The 22590-nt window shown below is 37.6% G+C and overlaps 1 long non-coding RNA gene across 1 annotated transcript in view; it reads left to right on the forward strand.

The window, feature by feature from the left end:
- The first annotated feature begins 3564 nt into the window (after positions 1-3564).
- LOC149152687 (uncharacterized) overlaps positions 3565-22590 on the forward strand; it is a 100394-nt gene continuing 81368 nt past the window's right edge. Inside the window, exon 1 of the long non-coding RNA XR_016262201.1 lies at positions 3565-3649. This is a non-coding gene — a long non-coding RNA (uncharacterized LOC149152687). The remainder of the gene's footprint in view (positions 3650-22590) is intronic.

The raw sequence follows: 22590 nt of genomic DNA on the forward strand, positions 1-22590 counted from the left end.
CTGTTGCTGGGCAGTTCCTATTTCCACCTCCATAGAAAAGTTAATGCTATGTCCTTACACCCTCTGACAACGGCAGACAACCTCCTTGACGTCATGGTGCCCTTACATGCTCGACCATGGATCATGGCATGCATCCCTCTTCGGCGACTCTACCGTCTGTCGTGCTCCTACCCATCGACTCTGCCCGCCTCCACTTTGGCCTCCACTCCAGCGTATTGATGAGGCACATTTACAAACATGAGGCACATTTACAAACCTTACCAACCATCCTCCTGGCAATTCAAACTCCCGACAATTCACGCATTGAACTCTGGCGAACAGAGGAGTGGTTACAACCATTGAACTCCGGTGAATAGAGGAGAGGTTACAGAAGGTGATTCAGTGCATGCAGCGCTTCGAGGATGGAAGATTTCAAACGCTCTTTCGACCTCTGTCTTGCGCGTATACAAGTATTATCGTATACCCCTGCATACCTTTCTTTTTCAGCATGGTCTAGCAGTGGCAGTAGCAACCTAGCTGGCCCGAAATTCCTCCCAATCTTCAGTAATTTCAGCGCATATAGCCCAATTGACATTCCAAGACAGGGCAATTTCATATATTTCCCAATGCTTCATTAAATTTTACTTCTGCAATTGTAATTCCTATCAGATGTAACACTGGCTGCGTTTTAACTTGATTTATTTACTGTAATTAAGACTAGAATCCATCTCCAGCGATTTGGATTCATAACACAAACTCAATAGGTGAAACGATCCTAGCAATTAAGCATTCTGCAATTCAACGCAATCAGCATCAATCCAACACATAAAATATCCCTTTAATCAGCGCACAACACATAAAATTCAAAATGCGACACCTGATCTGGAATTGGAACTTTAACTGTGAGGGCTCTCCAACGGGTTATAGGAAGGAACAAAACCAAGGCCCATTGTTTTAATAATGATAGAACTTTTACTGAAACTTTGAAAATGTAGTATACAGCTCAGAATTTCAATAATAGAGGAGCTTTTACTGAAAGTTTGAAACTATATGCAGCTGGCCATTGGTGATCGAAAATTTCTTTCGCAAGGTTAGTGCGCATCCTTTTCATGCCTCGAAGCTGTATTTTAAAAATCCATATGCAACGCAACAAAGCCCTAGCATTTTGAATAGATTCCGAACGACATTTCATGTTTTATGAACTCTTCCCTGGTTAATGATCTGTAATTGATTTAGCACAGATTCCAAAACAGATTTCGATTGATTTAAAGATTTAAATATATTTTAAAGATTCAGAGATTACAGCTCGATTTGCTCACTCCGCCAAACTGTCTCGTAAAAGATAGCAAATTTATTCTGGAGCAGTAATATATGGCCAAATTTAGATCACAACTGGACTCACAGTTCGGAATAAATTTTATTTGACTCCTTAAGAATGCGGTGCCATGAAGAATCTTGTTCATCATTCTCACAAGCATCGGTCCTGGTCACGATTAATTATAAGGAGTATTCCAAAGCCAAATGGCTGTGAAAATCTTATTTTGGTTGGAATTTGATTAATAAAAGGTTCAAGTTTCATTCGATTAGATGAATTTTAAAAAAATTAGGGTTTTGATGAAGTCAGCGCTCGCAAAATTTTATGAGGCAATGAAGAACCGTATTCTGGAATTTTAGTTAGGAAAATCGAAATTTCTTCCCAGTGACGGAAAATTAAAGTTTCAAAGAATCTTTTTTCTGCATGTTTAGTCAAATATCTTGTGACCGAAAGCATTTAAATATCGTAAATGCAGTAAGCAAGCATTTAAAGATTCTAAATAGATAGAAGTTTTTCCTCGCTCTAATTTATTTTTTCCAACCTGATAAAAAAAGATTTAAATTTTTGAATATTTATAATTTTGTTGCGATTCAAATTTTTCTGCTAATGATTTGTTTTTCTCAAAAATCTGCTTTAGGATCGTAAAAATTTTCAATTAAATGTTTGATTAATAAGTATTCGTGTTTCCTATATCCGCAAAATCTTACAGCAAATCATCTATCCTCATTTCATTCAATTTTATATTATACAAATGAATTATGAATACTGTAGGTATATTATACGTAGTGGAATCGGTAGATGAATTTGGTGTCATCTGTTTGGATGGAGAAATGGAAAACCATAGTAAAAAATCACAAAACAATTGCATAGTCTAATAAATGTGGAATATTGTTGTTAACGAATCTGTTTAGTTATTAACACTGTGAGTATATATACACAGTGGAAACAGTAGATAAATTTGATCTAATAAGTATAAATTGAGAAATAAAGAAATGAGGTACACATGGAAGCAGCAGAAGGATCTGATGTGATAGGAAGAAATGGAGAAGTAAAGAAATGAGAGTTGACATTATTTACATTAAATATTAACACTTTAGATATTCAGACTAAAATCAGTTGATGAAAGCACTTACAGACTTTGTCCTTACCAAATGTGCAACAGTAATGGCCTTACAATTGCGAGAGGCTTAAAAGCCTTAGTTGTCCAAGCTTTTCTTCTCCTTTCTAATTTTAAGTGGAATGATGATGCTGGGATAAGCCAGATAGTTATGGTAACCACAAAAAAATAGATATGAATATTGATTTTTACTTTAAAGTGTTTTTATGATGTTTTTAACAACATTGTTGTTTACATATTCATTTATAAGGAAGTAAGCAAATGGAGGAAATTAGACATGAATGGGAGGTAACTATCAAAGGCACCAAGCAAGTGTTCACTTGTCTTGTTGGTGGCTGTGCGGGGAACTTGAGTCGATCTAAGCTATATGGCCTTAATCATCATCGGGCTACCACCCACAATCTCCCACCAATTCCTCCACGTCAAAGAGGTCGAGTAAGAGATGCAAATGCTACATGGGCGGTCAAATCAACAAGTGTAGTTAAAAGGCAAAATGCCAAAATACAATATGATTTAGATGCAAGGCTATGTCGTGCACGACAACAAGCATATAAAAGATTTGTCAATGAAGAAATTCTTTCAGCTGTAAGTATTTATTAGTATATGATTTTTTATTAATATTGTCAATGAAGAAATTCTTTCAGCTGTAAGTATTCATTAGTATTTATTTGTATATGATTTTTTATTAACATTGTCAATGAAGAAATTCTTTCAGCTGTAAGTATTTATTAGTATTTATCTATATATGTTTTCTATTAATATTAATTTATTGTTGTGGACTAAATTCATTGAAACTTGTTTTCACAGTCAGTTGTTACATTTGATCAGCTTAATGATACTTCAAAGCAAAGGATTTGTGAAAAAATTCAACGTTGGGATCAGAGTCTACCTCGTAGACGTATGGAGACAATGAAGCGCATAGATATTGCTTTAAAAGAGAAAGCAAGCACTGAGGTTCCCGATGATGTGGGGGAAGAAGGATTAGATGGGAACAACCATATATTAAACTTTGATGAAACTAATCAGGACAATGACAACACAGTTGAGTCCATTTTTTTTCATATATTAATTTTTTAGACATTTTAACATTAAATAATATTTATATTTATTATAATTGTATACTAATTTCTCATTGTTATTGATATGCATAGCTTAATCAACAAAATTCCCCAAATTCAAGCCACCAACTATTACGACGCTCACCTAGATTTCAAGGTTTTCAAGGGGTTACTGGGCCAGTAAGTTTTTAATCCATATAGCCTATTCCACTAAAAACATTAATATATAAATTTTTATGTTTTACCATAATGATGGTATGAGAAATGGATGTTCTGTATTATATATCGTTATCCTTGATTTTTTTTTATTATGCGTGTGTGTGTATTTCTTATTTATGGTGCAGGTGTTCCCTTTGGAACCATCACAATCAATGAAAACCCCTTGTCGAAGCCTTAAGAAAAATGGAAATGAAATGGTTCAAATGCTACAACCATCTTCACGTCCAATGTCACAATGCAAGGTAAGATTATATTTATTTATACTCTTATAATTTTATCATATTTTTACATTTAATTATATTTGAGTCACATACTTATATCTATGTATAATCTAATGTTCAGAGTAATGAATATACATCTCCTAAAACACCTTTGCACATGTATGATGGTGGACATGATACTCAGCAAAAATCACATTCTCCTCAACCATTGCGGCATTCACCTAGACTTCAAGATAAATTAAGAGAGGTAAGTTATACACTACATATCTTAGCTCATAATAACATTGACATATTTTTTATGACTAGTTAATGCATTTTCTTTTCATATTCGTTACATGTTCACCATATTCTCATTATATCTATATAGATTTTGATATTTATTGATAGCTAGTCAATGAATTGTCTTTTCATATTCGTTACATGGTCCGCATATTTTCATTATATCTATGTGGATTTTGATATTTATTGATAATGTTTTAATTTCCACAGAAAACAAAAAAGATAAATGTTGATGCTATGGTTAAAAGGACCAAAATCATGCCAAAGGACTTGAAAGCACGTGGGTTCAAGTCACGCAAACAATACATAGAGCATATATGCTCAACTACCATTTCTCTCACTAAACCCGCTAGGTTTGCTACTTTGAAGGCTAAACATTCCAGCAAGTTTAAATGACTTAGGCTACAATAATATAACTTTAGCCATTGTTTTGTCTATAAATGGGCTACAAGGACAGTTTCAATATATTAACTTTCTTTTATTAGATTGCTGATTACAGTTTTACTTCACAATAAGGTACAACAATACATAGAAAGCTTCTATTCGTTGTACATAAGTATTTTAAGATATTCTGATTTTGTCTAGTTGAAGGCATTGTTATGTTGAGTCATACCACAATATCAAAAACCCCTTGGGTGATGAAAACATTGTTTGAATAGAAAATGTTGAAGGAGCGAGACAAGTAGAACACACTAGGCACAGAACAATGCTTCACAATATAAGTTATATCATCTTATGTATTCATAGGTGCCGATCTGTGGCATCAATTCCCTGTACATAAGTCACACCAATTAACAAAACTTACTATCATTTGAAGTGCATCAAATAGTCATATATGAAATGTGCATAAATTTACTATGCTCTTTGTTACATTAACACCTCGATGTAAGGGCGATAATGAACTTTAATACAATCCAAACTCATGTATATTCGATTCCGTATATTATAACAATAACAATTATCTAAAGCATTTTGTGTATCTGTCATTTATTTACATATGCACTTTTCACCAATTTTAACAAAATTGACCTCGGATGCGGGTGACACGACCGAGGGCATCGGAATGACACCTGGTCACCATGAGCGATCTCGAGCATAAGAAGGGCATTTACTGCAATCCGCCGTCGGGGATTGCAAGCGTGAGTGATGGAGCGAGAAAGGACGGCAATTTACTGCCTTGTCCGGGTTTCGATTTTGTTTGCAGTGTGCAGTTATGGCATACAAGAATCGAGACAATGCAGAGGAGCATAAGAATGTTGGGGGTATGGAAAATAATGCATTCGGTCGTTCTCAGAGTTTTGAATTGGGAGTATGGTTGTTGGCTCTCAGAGCTAAGGTGCAAGTCGCCCCTCTGGCAATTGAGGGTGGTATCCAGTCTGCAAGGGAGGGCGACGGTTGTTTCACGCAGTCCTTCTCATCTTACCCGGCTCTGTTCCACTTTCCTGCCTGCAGCGACATCATGGTTAAGCCTCGACAGCGCCTCATCAGCCGCCGAGGCTCTGGCAGAGGCGGACCCTCTCGTCCCTCAGTCGCTAGTGCACCCTCTCGCTGCTGCCGCTGTCTCTGCCACCAAGTTGCAGAGGCTCATCCCATCCAGGCGAGCCAGTTCATGGATTCGGGCAATCCTGATTCGGGCTCTAATCCACTTCCTGCGTTTGGTTCAGCGGTCTTCTCCTTCAGCAATTCCCATGGCAATTCTCGTGTTAACGCCCATGTGTCTGTTCTTTTTTTGGAAGAACCGACGGAGGAAGGCGGGGAGCCACCCCGCTCACAGTTTCATCAAGCTGAAAGCTCAAGGGCCGCTGAGGGTACGCCAGAGGATCGCCCAGAGCCGAACATCGACCCACCTACGACTCAGGAAGCGCCTTCGTCAGAGAAAGCCAAGGTCGATTGGGGCCCCCCCCAGAAGGTGCGTGCTGGATTTATGAAGAGGAGCCGGACGAATAGTCGTCCGCTCGCTCAGTCTCTTCCCTTCAAATGATGCTCTGGTTTTGCCATGAATCGCCATAACGAAATACTGTATGTCTTGAATGTCTTTGTTTGGTTCTCAAATTATATATGTCAATGTCTGTTAAAGCCCCTACGAGGGATATGGTTGAAGGTTTTCTTTTTCTCGTCTATGCCCCGGAATGGGATGACCATTTTTGCTCTCAATGTTCCTCAATGGTATAAAGCCCCTGCGTGGGCACTCAATCACAGTGGTAGTGCCCCTGCGAGGGTGACCTGTCTCCAGGATAGGGCCCCTGCGCGGGTTTTCAGTTTTAGAGGTGTGGACCCTGTATGGGTGGTATTTTTGAGCACTGTAAGTCCAGAGTGCCATTCTCGGCCTTTGCCAATATGAACTCCTGACTGTAACTATTTTCCTTTTATTGTATATAATAGAATAGCGTAGTCTTAACGAGAATTTTTTTTTTTTTTAACAAAATTGAAATCAAATACTTTAGTTAAGATTAAGGTAAATTTGATAATTGTGAAAAATTAATTATTATTAAAATGTAAGTTTACAACAATTTCAATTTAGAATTAAATAATGTTTTGTTTGAAATTTAATAGATAATTTATTCAAAAAATATTAACTATTAATTTGTAAAATGTTTTAATAAAATTAGTTTATTTATATTATATTTTTAATAAGTAAATTTAGGTTAAAGTTTTACTAAATATATTTTTGTTAGTGCTTATTCATGTTAATATCAACAAATTTTTTTAATAAATTATTTTCAATGTGTTAAATAGAGTTATATTAATGTAGATTGTTCTATGGTATGTTGTAAAGGTTTCAAAAAATTTGGCCAATGTTATATATGAAAGGTACCATCATAGCCATGTATTACCCTCCTATGTGCACTAAGGTAGGTTAAGTTATTTTATAAAATAATATTTATTGTACCTTCAATATAATAAGTGGGGCACCATGGTAGGGTTTAAAAAGATATATCGCATTGAACTTTTCATTTTAAATTGTATATAATGCACCACACACATACAAGCACCGATGCTTTATATTCTAGTATGAGCACTTCTTTGTCTTGTGTTATTGAATTGTTATATTTCATTATTCCTTCTATTCCATAATATATTTGATTTATTTTTAGAAATTTGGCAAACATATAAATCTATAGTTTTCATCTACATAGATACCATATATTGGTAGTTGTTTTAACTAGCTAAACATTTAAAATTAGCCTACATTTCTATTTTCTTTCTTTTTCTTTTAAAAAGTTCTTAATAGTGTCACCTTGGAATTCAAACCATGCTAACTCTAAGCATGTACACAGGTCACATCAATTAACAAAACTCACTATCGTTTGAAGTGCATCAAATAGTCATATATGAAATGTGCATAAATTTATTATGCTCTTTGGTACATTAACAAATGTATGGGAGCACTTATTGCAATACTCCCATATGATAATGTGTATCACACATCTTTGATAACTACACTAAGTGAATGAGAAGTGCATATTGATGGCCATGGGATAATTAGGGTATAACACAGTAGGTGTTGCTACTTTACTAGAGAAACACACCACCATCCCATTTTTTTCTTTTTGTAAGTCATGTAATGCATTGTCATGTAATAGTAGCACCTCTTTTAGTGTTACTATGGATGGCTAAGTGTGTCATTAATGGTGCTTTTCATTCACATAGATACATTGAAGAACTAACAAACAACATTAAAATGAAAGTTATATATATATATATATATATATATATATATATATATATATATATATATATATATATATACAAACAAACCAAATACAAAGAAAGTTTTCTTGGGAAAGTCCAGGGTGGTTGACAGAGAATGATCCCTAGTTTATCAGGGTCAAGTTAATGACAAAGAAAATAAGAAGACTCATTACTCAACTTTTAAGATTAAGTTATTATGCCAAAGATATACATAATGGACAGGGAAGAATACCTTTCACCAATTAGTTGGTCCCTTGGTTGGATTTGTAATTGTATAGATAAAGTCTTGCATGCTCCAAACTTCTATAGAGATATGCTCAAACCATTTACAATATAAATTATTAATGATATTAAAACAAGAACACTTGTAACTAACTAATATTAATTAATATCAAGTAATTAATTTCTCTTCTAAATCATGTAATTAATAATTAAATGAATTACAACATAGTTTCTTTTGGGAGAGAAGAGATCGCTTCATGTGTGTGTGTGTGTGCACGTGTGTTAATATGTGTGGGCAATACTTGATATAATTCCAATGCCTTCATAAAAAAAGGTTGTGTTCCTCCTAACCTAGACCACTTATAGACTTCAACTTTAATTACAACTCCTCATTATATGTGAAAAGGAAAACCAATAAGGGATTACATATCAAATTTGAGTAAGAAAGTCAACTTTATAAACAAAGGTTTGTGTAGAAGAGAACCATAAAATCCAAGGTTAAATTTTCAATATAATGCTCCAAAATAAAGGTACAAAAATGGTCAATTCCCCCTTCTCCATCACATAAACCTTATTTATACTCTCATAAGTTGTCTAAGTTCATTGGGAATAGAAATTAGGGTTGTGTAGTGTAACAACCTAGTAACTTGGACTCATGAGCATGCAATTAATGTGGATTTATTACTTTTTCAAAAGTTTGGAATGCATACACACCGAGCATGAAGAATACATGAACGACGTGCATATACGGAAGATATGCACATACAGGAAAGTTAGGGATATACGGAAGATATGCACATATCTTCCGTATATGCGCAATTTCTGTATATGCGCATATCTTCCGTATATGCACAATTTTCGTATATGCGCAATTTCTGTATATGGAATTTGTGCATATACGATGTAGATACTGTTATCACTCAGGTTTTCCTTAAGCTCCAGAAAGGATACGGCCGAGGTAACCACAAACCAACTTTGGACTGCAGGTTCTAGCCCACCTGCAGTCAGAGAGGGCTCTCTCTTTCTAATTTAGCTTTGTTGAAAAAGGGATTTTAGGCTAGCTATTGAGTTCAGGGGTCTTTGTATTTTGGTGGGAAGGAAAATGCTTTCAAGCAGAGAGGCAATGCATAGTGTGGTAAGTTTCGAACCATTTGGCATGGAGTCACGGAGTAAGAGTGATGGTGCGTTTCCTTGGTCACGAGGGAAATGAGGAGCAAGGTAGCTGCTTATGAAACAACATTTAAAGCTTAAAGATGGAATGAAAGTTAAGGAAAGAGAGGCAACAAAGAATCTCTCTAACAGTTTAACAGAATGAAGATGAATAAACCTTATCTAGGAGCAGTTAAGAATTCTTAGATAATCAGTCATTCATATGTGAAATAGATCAAACATGAGCCATAACAAAATTCATATTTATGTCTAGATCAGGAAGAAAACATTAAGAAGCCACAAAACCTGTGCATAGAGTGCAGCAAAGCAAATTCCATACCAATCCTTTGTTATGTGACTTGAGCATATATGAAAATGAAATAACAGAGGTAGTGAATACTTATTGTATCACATTGTAGCACAAGAATTCCTCATTTAACTCCTTAGAAACATTAACAACACATCAACAGTCCATTCTCCAAGCTTGCATATAGTCTTTGATTATAGAGAAATATCAGAAATACAGTGCGAGTCTCTGCTGGATACATTAGCCGACCAACCCTTCTAACAATGTAGGGGTAGGTATATATACAAAAATTGGATGCAAAAATATCTGAGTCGAAAGTTAATAGTTCATAACTTCTCTGCCAACTCCTAAGCAGCGGTTGATGAGAAAGTAAATGCTGAAATAAATACTAATATAACAACTGCTCTTTTCTGTCAGGAAATATTGACTTTTGATTTCATTTGAGTCGGTTGGGGCCATGCTTCCTAAAAAATCTGTGCTTTTTTGGGGGGTTGCTGTCCCAGCGTCTTTGCTTTGTGACTGCCTCAACCTGTTCGGCGTGCTCTCTGACTGCTCTGCCCGGTGCTTTCGTGCCTTAACCCGTGCTTGCTGGTGACCTGCAGCTGACTGTGATCTTAAAATAAACAAAAAAGGGGGAAAACTGACGCTACCTGGGCAAGATGGCCAGCATTGCCTGCCACCAGTTCTCAAAAGGCAACTGATGCCTTTGTATTTTGACAAGTGTTTCATCGGCCTCTGTGTACTTGTAATAACTAGGCGGCATCTCAAATAGATGATTGACCTCGTGCTCCAGGTAAAATAAGCTTTCCAGCCTGTCATAGAGTGTCTGTCCTGTAGGCGGCCCTACCTCTGCTGTAGAACTTGATGCAGCGGTAAGCTGATTTGTGACAAAATTATTGAGCCTGGTAGCATATTGGTCACATGTCAATAGCTTTCCAGCGCTGGTCAACAGGCTAGGCAATCCTCTAATCTTTAGTGCTGCAAGCTTTACGTCAAAATTGTCTACATCCCTCTGTATATCCCGGCATCTTGCCTCTAGAGTTTGTACCAGGCTTCTCAATGTGAGCACACTTTTTGTTGTTAATATGGCATCTATTCTGTTCATGATATGGAGTGCTGCCAGCTCTTCCCTAGTCTGACGATTAGGAAAGTTGATCATTCTGTTAGCCTACTCAGGCATGCTTCCTAATGCTGCCTTGGCCCTCTGGTTTTCAAGCTTAGCACGGCCAATCAGTTCCACCTATTCATATATTGCTTGAATTGACCTCCATTGGCCGGTGATTGACTGATTTATTTTGGCCCACAAAAGTTTCTTTATTTCGCCCAAGGTCTTGTCGAAGGATAACTCTTTCTCTAGGGTTTTGATTATGTCCTTCAGGGCCTTAATTTATCTTGTTTGTTCAGCCACTGTCATTTTGGACTTATCATATTTTTCTTCTAGTTTAGCCAGCTTTTCTTTGGCCTCCTTTATTTCTGTTGCTTGTATCTTTAGCGCGTTGACAGCTCTTGTCAACTCATCCACACTCGTGCTAGACTCAGGAACTGTTGTTGCTGCCGCTGTAGTTTCCGTAGCTACCGTTGTGGCTGGAATAATTGGAGGGGTCACTGCTGCTTGTGATGGAGGATCAGCAACAATTGGGATGGTTTGAGGAGGCTGGGAGGTCGACTCTCCCTGCTTTCTTTGCAGTGCTTTCTCCAATTCCCCTTCCAAATCAATTACTCTTTGGTTTAATTTCATCATTAAATCCAACTGATCCTCAGCTTCTTTCTCCTTTTGCAGTTCTTCTGTTTGAGGATGCTCAGTAGGAAGCAACCTCAATCTCTTCTTTAATGCAGCAATGTCAACATCTTTCTTTTTCATAAGGTTTCTCACACCCTTAGGATCTTTAAGATCATGTCCCAAGTCCACAATAATCTCCTCCAATGTTTTAATTCTATTATCTTTGGCTGTGGAGGACAGTCTCTGGAAATCCAGCTGAGTGTTAGTATTCCTCAATGACTCGTTCAACTCATGGGCCAATGTGGCCTTCTCTACAAGGGTGGCATAAAGCATTTCGGCTGTCTGCTTGTGTAATTCTATTTGATCCATTGGGTGAATGTCCTTGGCTAGGACCTCCAACCTTGTCTTAACAAAATCTGCAGCTGACTGTGGTTGCTGAACCTTGGGTTTGAAATGGCTGAGAATCATCTTTTCTTGTTTGATATCAAATGCTGCCATCAATCTTTCCTGTTTGGCAGGTGTTGCCTTCAAGAATTTCTTATACAATTTCACTCTTAGCAGCTCATTTTGAGCTTTGATTTCTTTGAAGCTGGCCTTGGTGCTGGCTGGTTTCTTGCCTTTTTGTGTGGAGGAAGACACCTCCATGCCGTGTTGTCTATCTTGCTCTTGCTGAAAAGACCTTGTTGGTGTATGCAGGCTTGCTTCCCTTCTCGGGCTTTCTATCACCTCTTCATTGACCTCCTCCTCAATTAGAGATTCCCCTCTTTGTCATTTTGATTCAGGCTGCTGCGTAGACCCACTAGCAGGCGTGGAGTCTTCTCGGTCTCGCTTTCTGCCTCTTTCTTCATTGATCGGAGTTTGCAGAGGTGGCACTTGTAGCGTTTCCGTTTGGTGAGGAGGGGCTTGTACTTGAGTTTCTTCCATTGAGGTGACCGGCTGTTCCGTGACCGTTTGTTCTGTCTCCATCAGCTCCTTCCCTTTGGCTGTACCTGTTGCTGATGTAGAAGCTCCTTGGGCAGCTTGTGAAGCTGCAGCTGTAGAAGTGCCCTCTTCAATTTGGTAAGGCAGCTTGAAATTTACCTGGTCAGCAGAATCCAAGTCAAGAGTCTTTTCAAGATCCTTAGCAGTTTGCTCCAAAAGTTCCTCTTGAGTAAATTCTTCAACTAAAGTCCCATGTGCCCATGCATCTTGATTAGCATATTTTTCAATGTCTGGGTATTTGCAGTGGTCATAGGGTGTTAACCTATATTTGACTCTTCTAGCACTAACAAATCCAAGAGGGTCATAAGGGACCCACCAGAAACTCCTTTTCAGCTTAAATTGATCTTTGAGTATCAGGTCAGCATCTTGCCAACCATCCTTCTTGTTCATGATGAAGGGGCCTAGGCGGTCTTTGAATTTCAGTTGTGCCTTCTTCTTGGTGCTGTGGAAGTGAGTCAAATCTGAATTTATAAGCTGCCTGTAGTATTCTAGTGCAAACAGCCTCATTGGCACATATCTCGGGAGCCTGTAAGGACACAGCTCACAGCCATAAATTCTGATGACAGTATGGTCTTGATATAGGTACCAATCACCTACTTTGTAATTCTTAGACAGCTGTAAGATCTTTTTCATTTCATAGGTTATTCTGGGAGGAGGAACCTTCATTAAGAGGTAGGACACCGGGTATACAAACTGGTCAATGAACTCACAGTATGAATATCGAGAGTGCTGGACCTGATGAAATACAGATGACCAAAAGACAACATACCTCCTTTCTCCTTTTGAATCCAATTTCTTCATGGGACACTGGAAGCTTTCGGATTGATAAAACATGAACAAATGATAGATATAGGAGGAATATTTGAAAATTCCCTGCCTATCTAGTCTAGTGAGCTGGTCATCGATTTTGTTTGATATGAACCTGGCATAATTATATTTGACAGCAGGGGGCTGTCCTTGGCTGAAAGATGACAATATAACCAGGACTGTCTCATCTAAAAGTTCACTTGTTGTGCAGCCCAATACATAGGATATCATATCTACCAGTAGCTGGGCCACCTCATTGAAATGGTCATAAGGAAATGGAGGTGGTTCCTTTGGTTGGCAATCTGCCCTCATAAATGTCTTAGCAATCATTTCAATCTGAGCATGACGTCATCAGCGGGTCCCGCGTACAGATGGATGACATGGCAGGATGATGTCAGGAGATAATGTCATCATGTACGGATGGGTGATGTGGCAATGCGATGGCAGGGACACGGTGGTAGTGACAAGGTGGCAGGGTGCGGGTGCAATGGGATGAGGTGGCGGCACCGTGGTATGGCAGCAGAGGCGAGGAGATGATGTCATAAGGGAGGACATGGTGCTGATGTCACACAGGCGAGGGCGGTAAGTGGTTTTGGGCACACCGCCTTAGCGCCTAGGTGGTTTTGAGGGAAGGGGCTCTGCCACACCCGAGAGGTTGACGCGTGGCGGGGGTACAACGGCAAAACCGCCGAACTCCCGGACGCTAACCCTCGGGCAGTTGGCGCGCGCTAAGGACCCGCCCATCGTAGATCTTAGGCCGGCCAAATCTGACGGCTGGCGGGGCGGGTAAGGTGGGGGAAGGTTAATAACTGGGCCCACGCGTTATTTAATTTAATTAATCACACAGCGGGTGGGGTCTAACGTTAATAAAGTGGGTTTTTCAGGATATACAAGCGAGAGTTAATTTAATGTTTAATAAAGCCTTTTAACCTTTGGAAAAAATGAGTGTGGACGGTAGAAATGAAAGGTTATCAGTTCAACCAGGGGTTAACTGATCCCAGGGGAAAGGAGAAAGGCTAAATACAAGTCCCATATGGACTTAATATTTCCCTCGCTTCTAGAACATATGGCTATAGTGCCCGGGGGGGATATTCATTATTTTTGGGATTTTATATAATTTTTGTAGTAAATGGGGAGAGGGGAGTGGTTAGGGAGCTATATAATACAATTAGAAGTTAATATGATTCTATGAGGTGAAAGAAGAGAAGAAGGCTAAGTTTCAACAGTAAAACTTAGATATAGGGGCAAATGAAAGTGAAAAAGTGATTTTAGACAAGAAATGTGGCTTCTTTTCATTTAAGAAAGCCAACACTTTGACTTGATGTTTCACGAAAATGAAATGGAATGAGGACCTGTTGGGCAGATCCCAAGGTCCTTTAGGGGGATGTTAGTAAGAGAGTTTGAGAGGGAGGAGAAGGGAAGTTAGACATGCTTCCAAAATTTTACCATTTAAACACTGCTTTGCTACCTCTACCACTGATGAGATGAGCTATCCTTGTCAAAGCTAAAACTGAAGATAATCTTGTTTCTGCAACCCCAAGCTACCTACCCTTTCTACAACACCTATAATTTTTTGTTACTTCAGGAAGGGTGCACTTAGACTTGCAAACCCTGATTGTTTTTTCTTTTAGAATTCCTTTCCTATCTAAAACTACCCTTGTTTCTTCCAAGGGCCCAGATTAAGCTGTTGGGCTCCTTCATTCTCTACCTAGTTGCTAATTTGCCAAGCTTAAGTTGTTTGGACAGGTACATTCTCTATATTCTAAAGCAAAAAATAATTAAACCTAGGGGAACCAAGCTTAAGCTGTTTGGCTTCCCCTTAACTGAGAAACTATTCAAAAATGGAACTTTTACAGCCTGAAAAGGATGAACATTTTTGGCACTTCCACTATCAATCATGAAATATGAAACCTGTTGCAACAGGAGGCTAACAGATACATGAACGAAGATATGTACAAATTCCATATACGGAAATTGGGCATATACGAAAATTGCACATATACGGAAGATATGCGCATATTTTCCGTATATCCCTAACTTTCCTATATGTGCATATCTTCCATATATGCACGTCGTTCATGTATATACATCGTATATGTGAAAATTCCATTACAGAAATTACGCATATACGGAAATTGCACATATACGGAAGATATCTTCCGTATATGCACAATTTACGTATATGCGCAATTTGTGTATATGGAATTTGCGCATATACGATGCATATACATGAACGACGTGGTGTAAGCATGAAGGCCACTCTCCTTCCGTCATGTTCAAGAAACATGAATGCTACCTCTCAAGAACTGAACCTAGGATCATGACACAACAAAATATTCCCATTAAAGGAATGCATAGAATAAGAAAACAGCTTCATTGCTTCCATGAATACCTTGATGAATCTCCTTCTCTCCATTTCTTTGCACACAAAATACAACCAAACAATTGATTTCCTCTTGGTCTAATTGACTCATTGTGATGGATCCCTCCCTAGTTTCCACCACTAACATATTTTAAACATGGACTCCCTCATAGGCTTGTCATGACCTAAGGGATTGTTTTTCTCCCTTTGTTCAGGTCACTCTTCCACAAGTCCTGTAGTTTAGTATTCAAACGCCGAACTACTATTTGTGGGTTCACAAGTTGTTATCACTCTATAGCATGTGATGGTTCATAATTCACACACAATGTATCTCTAGTGAACATTTTCCCTTCTTTTTTCATGACCATTTTCTTTGCATGAGAGCTCCAAGGTCCCTCCTTAGACTGTGGAGTCAAATAGGACTTGCTACAGGGTACACAACCCATTCTTAGCGTAACATGGTACCTCCTTCCCTATCCTTTTTGTAACTTCGTTGGATGTTGGGTAGTCAAACTAAAACATCATGGGTTATAAAATTAATTTCAAGAAGGATAGGAAAGTTAGCTATCCTCTTTTTTTTTGCTACCCTCCTCCTCATGAATTCTCATGGTCTATATCATATGAATCCTTCACTGCTTCATTATCTAGTGTTTAAACTATAATTAAAATTATTTTGAGTATTTTTCCCATTTTCATTTAGGTGTTCTTAAAAGGAATCAATAACCTAATTAATTAGAATTAGAATTTCAATGGGGTTAAGTGTTGGGGATGTTAAAAAGTCGATGAGGTTATAGAGAGAGAGAGAGAGGCTTAATTCAACTGAGTCTTAATTGCCCCTCAAACCTTATTAGGGCCTTGACTCTGATACCTAACGATAAAAGGGGAAAAGGAGGAGGAGGTGAGAAAATGGTAAGGGTAGATAGTTAGGAGAGGGGAGTATTGAGCATGAACAATAGGAGGAAGGGCTAAGTGGGAGCGTAAAGATGGAAAAAGGAGATGATAGAGGAGATAGGAGGAAAATGTGACTTAGAGGGAAAGGGAAAATATAGTGGAATAAGGGAGAGTGGAGATGAGGGGTAGAGGGGATGGAGTTCTTAAATGGGTTGGGAGTGGAGGAGAGTGGATACGAAGGTTAATGGATATGGATGGGAAAGAGTTGAGGCGCATAGAGAGTGGTATATATAACCAATGATTTGTGTTTATAAATAAATTCAACATACAATTTACATGCCAATTTTGGGCCTCAACCATATTAATAAGGGTATGATCTCCAACCCACAACAAACTATCTCACCAACCTAAATAAAATTTGCACAATAGCAATACAATTTATGGGAATTAAAATAGGGATGTTATAGTTTCCAAGGCCTGGGGACATATCCTTTCTCAAAACCACCTAATAGTGCAGTAACATCGATAATAATAGGATAATGATACTTTCAAGAGGTGATGTGTGGTTGTTTGAGACATTTTTATTGGACCTAGATGGATAGAAGATTTCTTTAGTGCCTAGCATTCTTCATTCCACCCACAACCATGTATAAGGCATGAAGACCCATAACTACTACTAAAAATAGTTATAAATACCTATATACCCAATTAGAGGAAAATAATTCCCTTAATAATTCATTTGTGGGGAGGAGGTGAGGGAGGGAAAGAGGGAGGTGAGATGTAATGGACTAAGGACTTGAGAAGAGCTAAAGGATTGATGGGTAAGGGAGGTGGATTCGTGCGAATGGAGGAAAGGAGGGAAAATACGTAGAAGGGTGAGGATAGGAGGTCATAACAAAAGAAATGTCAATGGGAATGAGATGCAAAGCATGAAGGGGGAGAAGAGAGGTAGATAGGCAAGACTAGGCTACGACAACATCATGAGGTGTAGTGAGAGGGGAAAAGGGGAAGGAGATGAAAATAGGTGAAGGATAGATGGGTAGGGGTGGTGTGGATGAAGGAAGGAGGTAAGAGCCAATGGAAAGGGAGAGATAGGATGAATCGGAAGTTGGAGGAGAGGTGAGGAGGTAAGGGTAAGGAAGATGGGAATGAAAAATGTTGTTTCTTAGGAGAAGGTGTAGGTGAGGGGTAGAAGGATAACTTATGTTTAAGGGCTTGGTAGAGGAGGTGAACGAAGAGAGAAAGTGGATGGACATGGGTGGAAAAGTTGAGAGAGGTAAGAAGAAGGAGGATATGTGAGACAAAGAGACGTGGGCACAAGGGGGTCGCGGGTGCATGAGTGGAGAATGAGGAGAAAGTGAGAAGAGGAAAATATGTGACGCGAGAAGAGGAAAAATAGAGAGATATTTGACGTGTATACACATTATTATCATGTCCATCTTAAACCCAAATCCATACAAAATTCAAATTTATTAAGGTATAATTTTTTTTTATCATTAATTTTATGCCATGTATTAATTCCTTAATATTAAAAGATTGAAAAAATTACACTTTAATAAATTTGATCCATCTTTGCTGCTTCATAGATATAGACTTAAGATAGATCTATGTTGGTTTAGTTTTTTAAATATAGTCATGGACATATGTACACACTAATTTATGATTTTATTGTTATTATTGTCCTACACATGTGACAACATCTCCTATATACTATGTTGTAGATCATCTCACTACTATCTATGCAATGAACTATGAACACATCCTACATACTTCCGATTTTTTTAGTTTATTGTAAACCAATAAAAAAACATTTTTCTAATATAATGGTTAAGAAAAACCATTAGCATAAATAAGTCTTTATGAATTTTCTTGTCATAAACTAAGCACACATTTTGTCATATGTTTTTATAAGAAATGTATAATTAAAAAGCAATTTTTTATTATTATTATTATAATGTAATAAAATCAACAATTTTTTTTATTTCTAATTTTAATTCCAAAATATATATGTAAATTTACTCTAAAACTAATGTAATTTTTAGTTTAAAGTTTATTTGTATTTCTTTTTAACGGAAGTATTTTATTATTATTGTTTAAATATAACGAAAGGCTTATGAGAACATCTCTACTATCATGGAGTCTGTTTAAAGGCTATTACAAAATTAGATGAAGAGAGAAAAAAATGAAATCCATGCATAACTAATGCAATTTTACAAATTAAATCGATTATAAATACTATGAGGCATTAATACATGATAAACATCAAAATACTTATTTCATGAGAGATCCCATATTGTTATAATTGGAAAAATCAACTAAACTATAAACTTGTTTTCTACGAGAGTATATCCATCTTAACCTAGAATCAACCAAAAACCAAAAGGGATCAAATCTCTAAATGTGAAAAACTCTTGTTTAGTGCAAAGTTCTGAAAGTTTTGTTCCTCTCATAGATTGATAGATGCTTACTTAAGATAGATCGATCTTGGTCTTTAATAATATTATTTATATTATAGAAAGGTATACCATGTAAGTTTCGTTTCTTCTTTGGCTATCTTTATGAAGTACTTATGGATACTACATAGCCCTTATAATTTTATTGGAAATCAAATCAAGGCAGACAAGAGTAATTAGACAACTTACCTACTTTTTATAACTCAAAGCTCATTCTTTCTTGTGGTCTTAGTGGACTTTAATCATCATTGTTATCATATAATTAATTAATACAATGTCATGAATTAATTGTTTGTTAAATATAGTGTTATGAATTAGATATTTGCTAAAAGCTTCTTTGTTGTTGGTAATTAATTGATAAACATTTAAAAAACCATTAAGCTTAGGAGGTGATGAAACATAATTTGAATAAAATGTATTATTTTTTTTAATAAATATTTTTTAATAAACCTAAAATAAAAATTAAACTTTTGATTAAGAATTATTGTTTTTATTATAATTTTTTTATATTTCAAAAATATACTCAAATAATTAGAAAAATATTTAAAAACATTTGAACTTTAAATTAATTTATTGTTGTAAACGTTGAAAAGGGTTAGATTAAAGAAACCTAAAACCAATATTTCTCTTAAGCAACCAAAATTACACTAAATTCAAAGTTGTAACACGCGCGGCGCACACCCAGAGCGTGGCGCACAAGGCCTTGCACGCGGCGCATACAGGCCGAGAAGTAAACAAGCAGCGAAAGGTCAGTTGGAGGTGAGGTTAAGGGCGCGGTGAACACGCAGGGCATGGCGCACACATCCCCTGCCCCCAGTTCAAAGTTATAACGTGTGCGGTGCACACCCGAAGCGCGGCACACAGACAGAGGTGCAGCGCACAGAACCAAAGTGCCCAGAACGTGCCAAATTCACTCAAATTTTTTGGGAAGCACATAAATTTGCAAGTTAGGCTCTATTAACCCACTTTTTCATCAAATTTGTTAAAGACATGGTGGTTTTATGCCCAATGATGGAGATGAAACAAAACTCTTAAGGCAACCATATGAAGACACCAAGAGACCATTTTGCTAGGGTTGTGGAATTGTATTATTGATGTCAAGGTCCCCTTTTCCCTTCCTTATCTTTTTCCCTTGTTCCCATATGCCATTTTTCCTATCACCACTGCCCTAACACTACCAAAATCATATTCCCTTTTCCCTCCTATTGCTCAATAGAAACCCCAAACCCTACCCTATCAAAAATCCCAAACTCCTCCCAAATCCCTAACAAATTTCTCCCCATAACCCCTATTCCCATTTCATCACTCCCTTCCTAACATTCCCTGTTTCATTTTTTCCCCTTGGTAACAGATACTACAAAGGCACCCCAACCTCACACGATCATCAAAGCGGCAGCTTCATCACAGCTCACCTTGCAGTCATGTCATCAGAGCATTCATCCGAGTATGAGAGGGAGATATGCGTATACAAGAAAGTTAGGGATATACGGAAGACATGCGCATATCTTCCGTATATGCCCAATTTCCCTATATGCACACATCTTTCGTATATGCACAATTTTCGTATATGCGCAGATACATAAATGAAGATATGTACAATTTCCATATACAGAAATTGCGCATATACGGAAATTGTGCATATACGGAAGATGTGCGCATATACAGAAATTGGGAATATATGGAAATTGTGCATATACGGAAGAAATGCGCATATACGGAAATTGTGCATATACGGAAGATATGCGCATATCTTTTGTATATCCCTAACTTTCCTGTATGTGCATATATTTCATATATGCACGTCGTTCATGTATCTGCATCGTATATGCACATATTCCATATACAGAAATTGTGCATATACGAAAACTGGGCATATACGGAAGATATGTGCATATCTTTTGTATATGCCCAATTTCCGTATATGCGCATATCTTCCGTATATGCACAATTTCCGTATACAGGAATTGCGCATATGCGAAAACTGTGCATATGCGGAAGATGTGCGCATATACGAAATTGGGCATATACGGAAGATATGTGCATGTCTTCCGTATATCCCTAACTTTCCCGTATGTGCATATCTTCCGTATATGTACATCGTTCATGTATCTGCATCGCCGATGCGCAGAATACAGGAATTACGCATATACGAAAACTGTGCATATACGGAAATTGGGCATATACGGAAGATATGCACATATCTTCCGTATATCCCTAACTTTCCTGTATGTGCATATCTTCCGTATATGCACATCGTTCATGTATCTGCATCGCATATGCGCAGATTCCATATACAGAAATTGCACATATACGGAAGTTATGTGCATATCTTCTGTATATGCCTAATTTTCGTATATGGAATCTGCGCATTTGCGATGCAGATACATGAACGACATGCATATACAGAAGATATGCACATACAAGAAATTTAGGGATATATGGAAGATATGCGCATATCTTCCGTATATGCCCAATTTCCGTATATGCGCATATCTTCCGTATATGCACAGTTTCCGCATATGCGCAATTCCTGTATATGGAATCTGCGCATCTGTGATGCAGATACATGAACGACGTGCATATACGAAAGATATGCACATACAGGAAAGTTAGGGATATACGGAAGATATGCTCATGTCTTTCCGTATATGCCCAATTTCCGTATATGCGCATATCTTCCGTATATGCACTGTTTCTGTATATGCGCAATTCTTGTATATGCAATCTGCGCATCTGCGATGCAGATACATGAACGACGTGCATATACGGAAGATATGCACATACAGGAAAGTTAGGGATATACGAAAGACATGCGCATATCTTCCGTATATGCCCAATTTCCGTATATGCGCACATCTTCCGTATATGCACAGTTTCCGTATATGCGCAGATACATAAACGAAGATATGTACAATTTCCATATACATAAATTGCGCATATACGGAAACTGTGCATATACAGAAGATGTGCGCATATACGGAAATTGCGCATATACGGAAGATATGCGCATATACGGAAATTGCGCATATATGGAAGATATGCGCATATCTTCTGTATATCCCTAACTTTCCTATATGTGCATATCTCCCATATATGCACGTCGTTCATGTATCTGCATCGTATATGCGCAGATTCCATATACAGAAATTGTGCATATACGGAAACTGGGCATATACGGAAGATATGCGCATATCTTCCGTATATGCCCAATTTCCGTATATGCACATATCTTCCGTATATGCGCATATTTTCCGTATATGCCCAATTTCCGTATACAGGAATTGCGCATATACGGAAACTGTGCATATACGGAAATTGGGCATATACGGAAGATATGCACATGTCTTCTGTATATCCCTAACTTTCTTGTACGTGCATATCTTCTGTATATGCACGTCGTTTATGTATCTGCATCGCAAATGCACAAATTCCGTATACAAGAATAACGCATATACAGAAACTGTGCATATACGGAAGATGTGCGCATATATGGAAATTGGGCATATACGGAAGATATGCGCATGTCTTCCGTATATCCCTAACTTTCATGTATATGCATATCTTCTGTATATGCATGTCGTTCATGTATCTGCATCACAGATGCGCAGATTCCATATACAGGAATTGCGCATATACGGAAATTGCGCATATACGGAAATTGATATGCGCATATACGAAAGATATGCGCATATACGGAAATTGGGCATATACGGAAAGACATGCGCATATCTTCCGTATATCCCTAACTTTCCTGTATGTGCATATCTTCCGTATATGCACATCGTTTATGTATCTGCATCGCAGATGCGCAAATTCC

Source organism: Pinus tabuliformis, chromosome 9 (genome assembly GCF_031772625.1).
Source record: "Pinus tabuliformis cultivar Carrire ecotype Pingquan chromosome 9, CPIR1, whole genome shotgun sequence".
NCBI lineage: Eukaryota > Viridiplantae > Streptophyta > Pinopsida > Pinales > Pinaceae > Pinus > Pinus tabuliformis.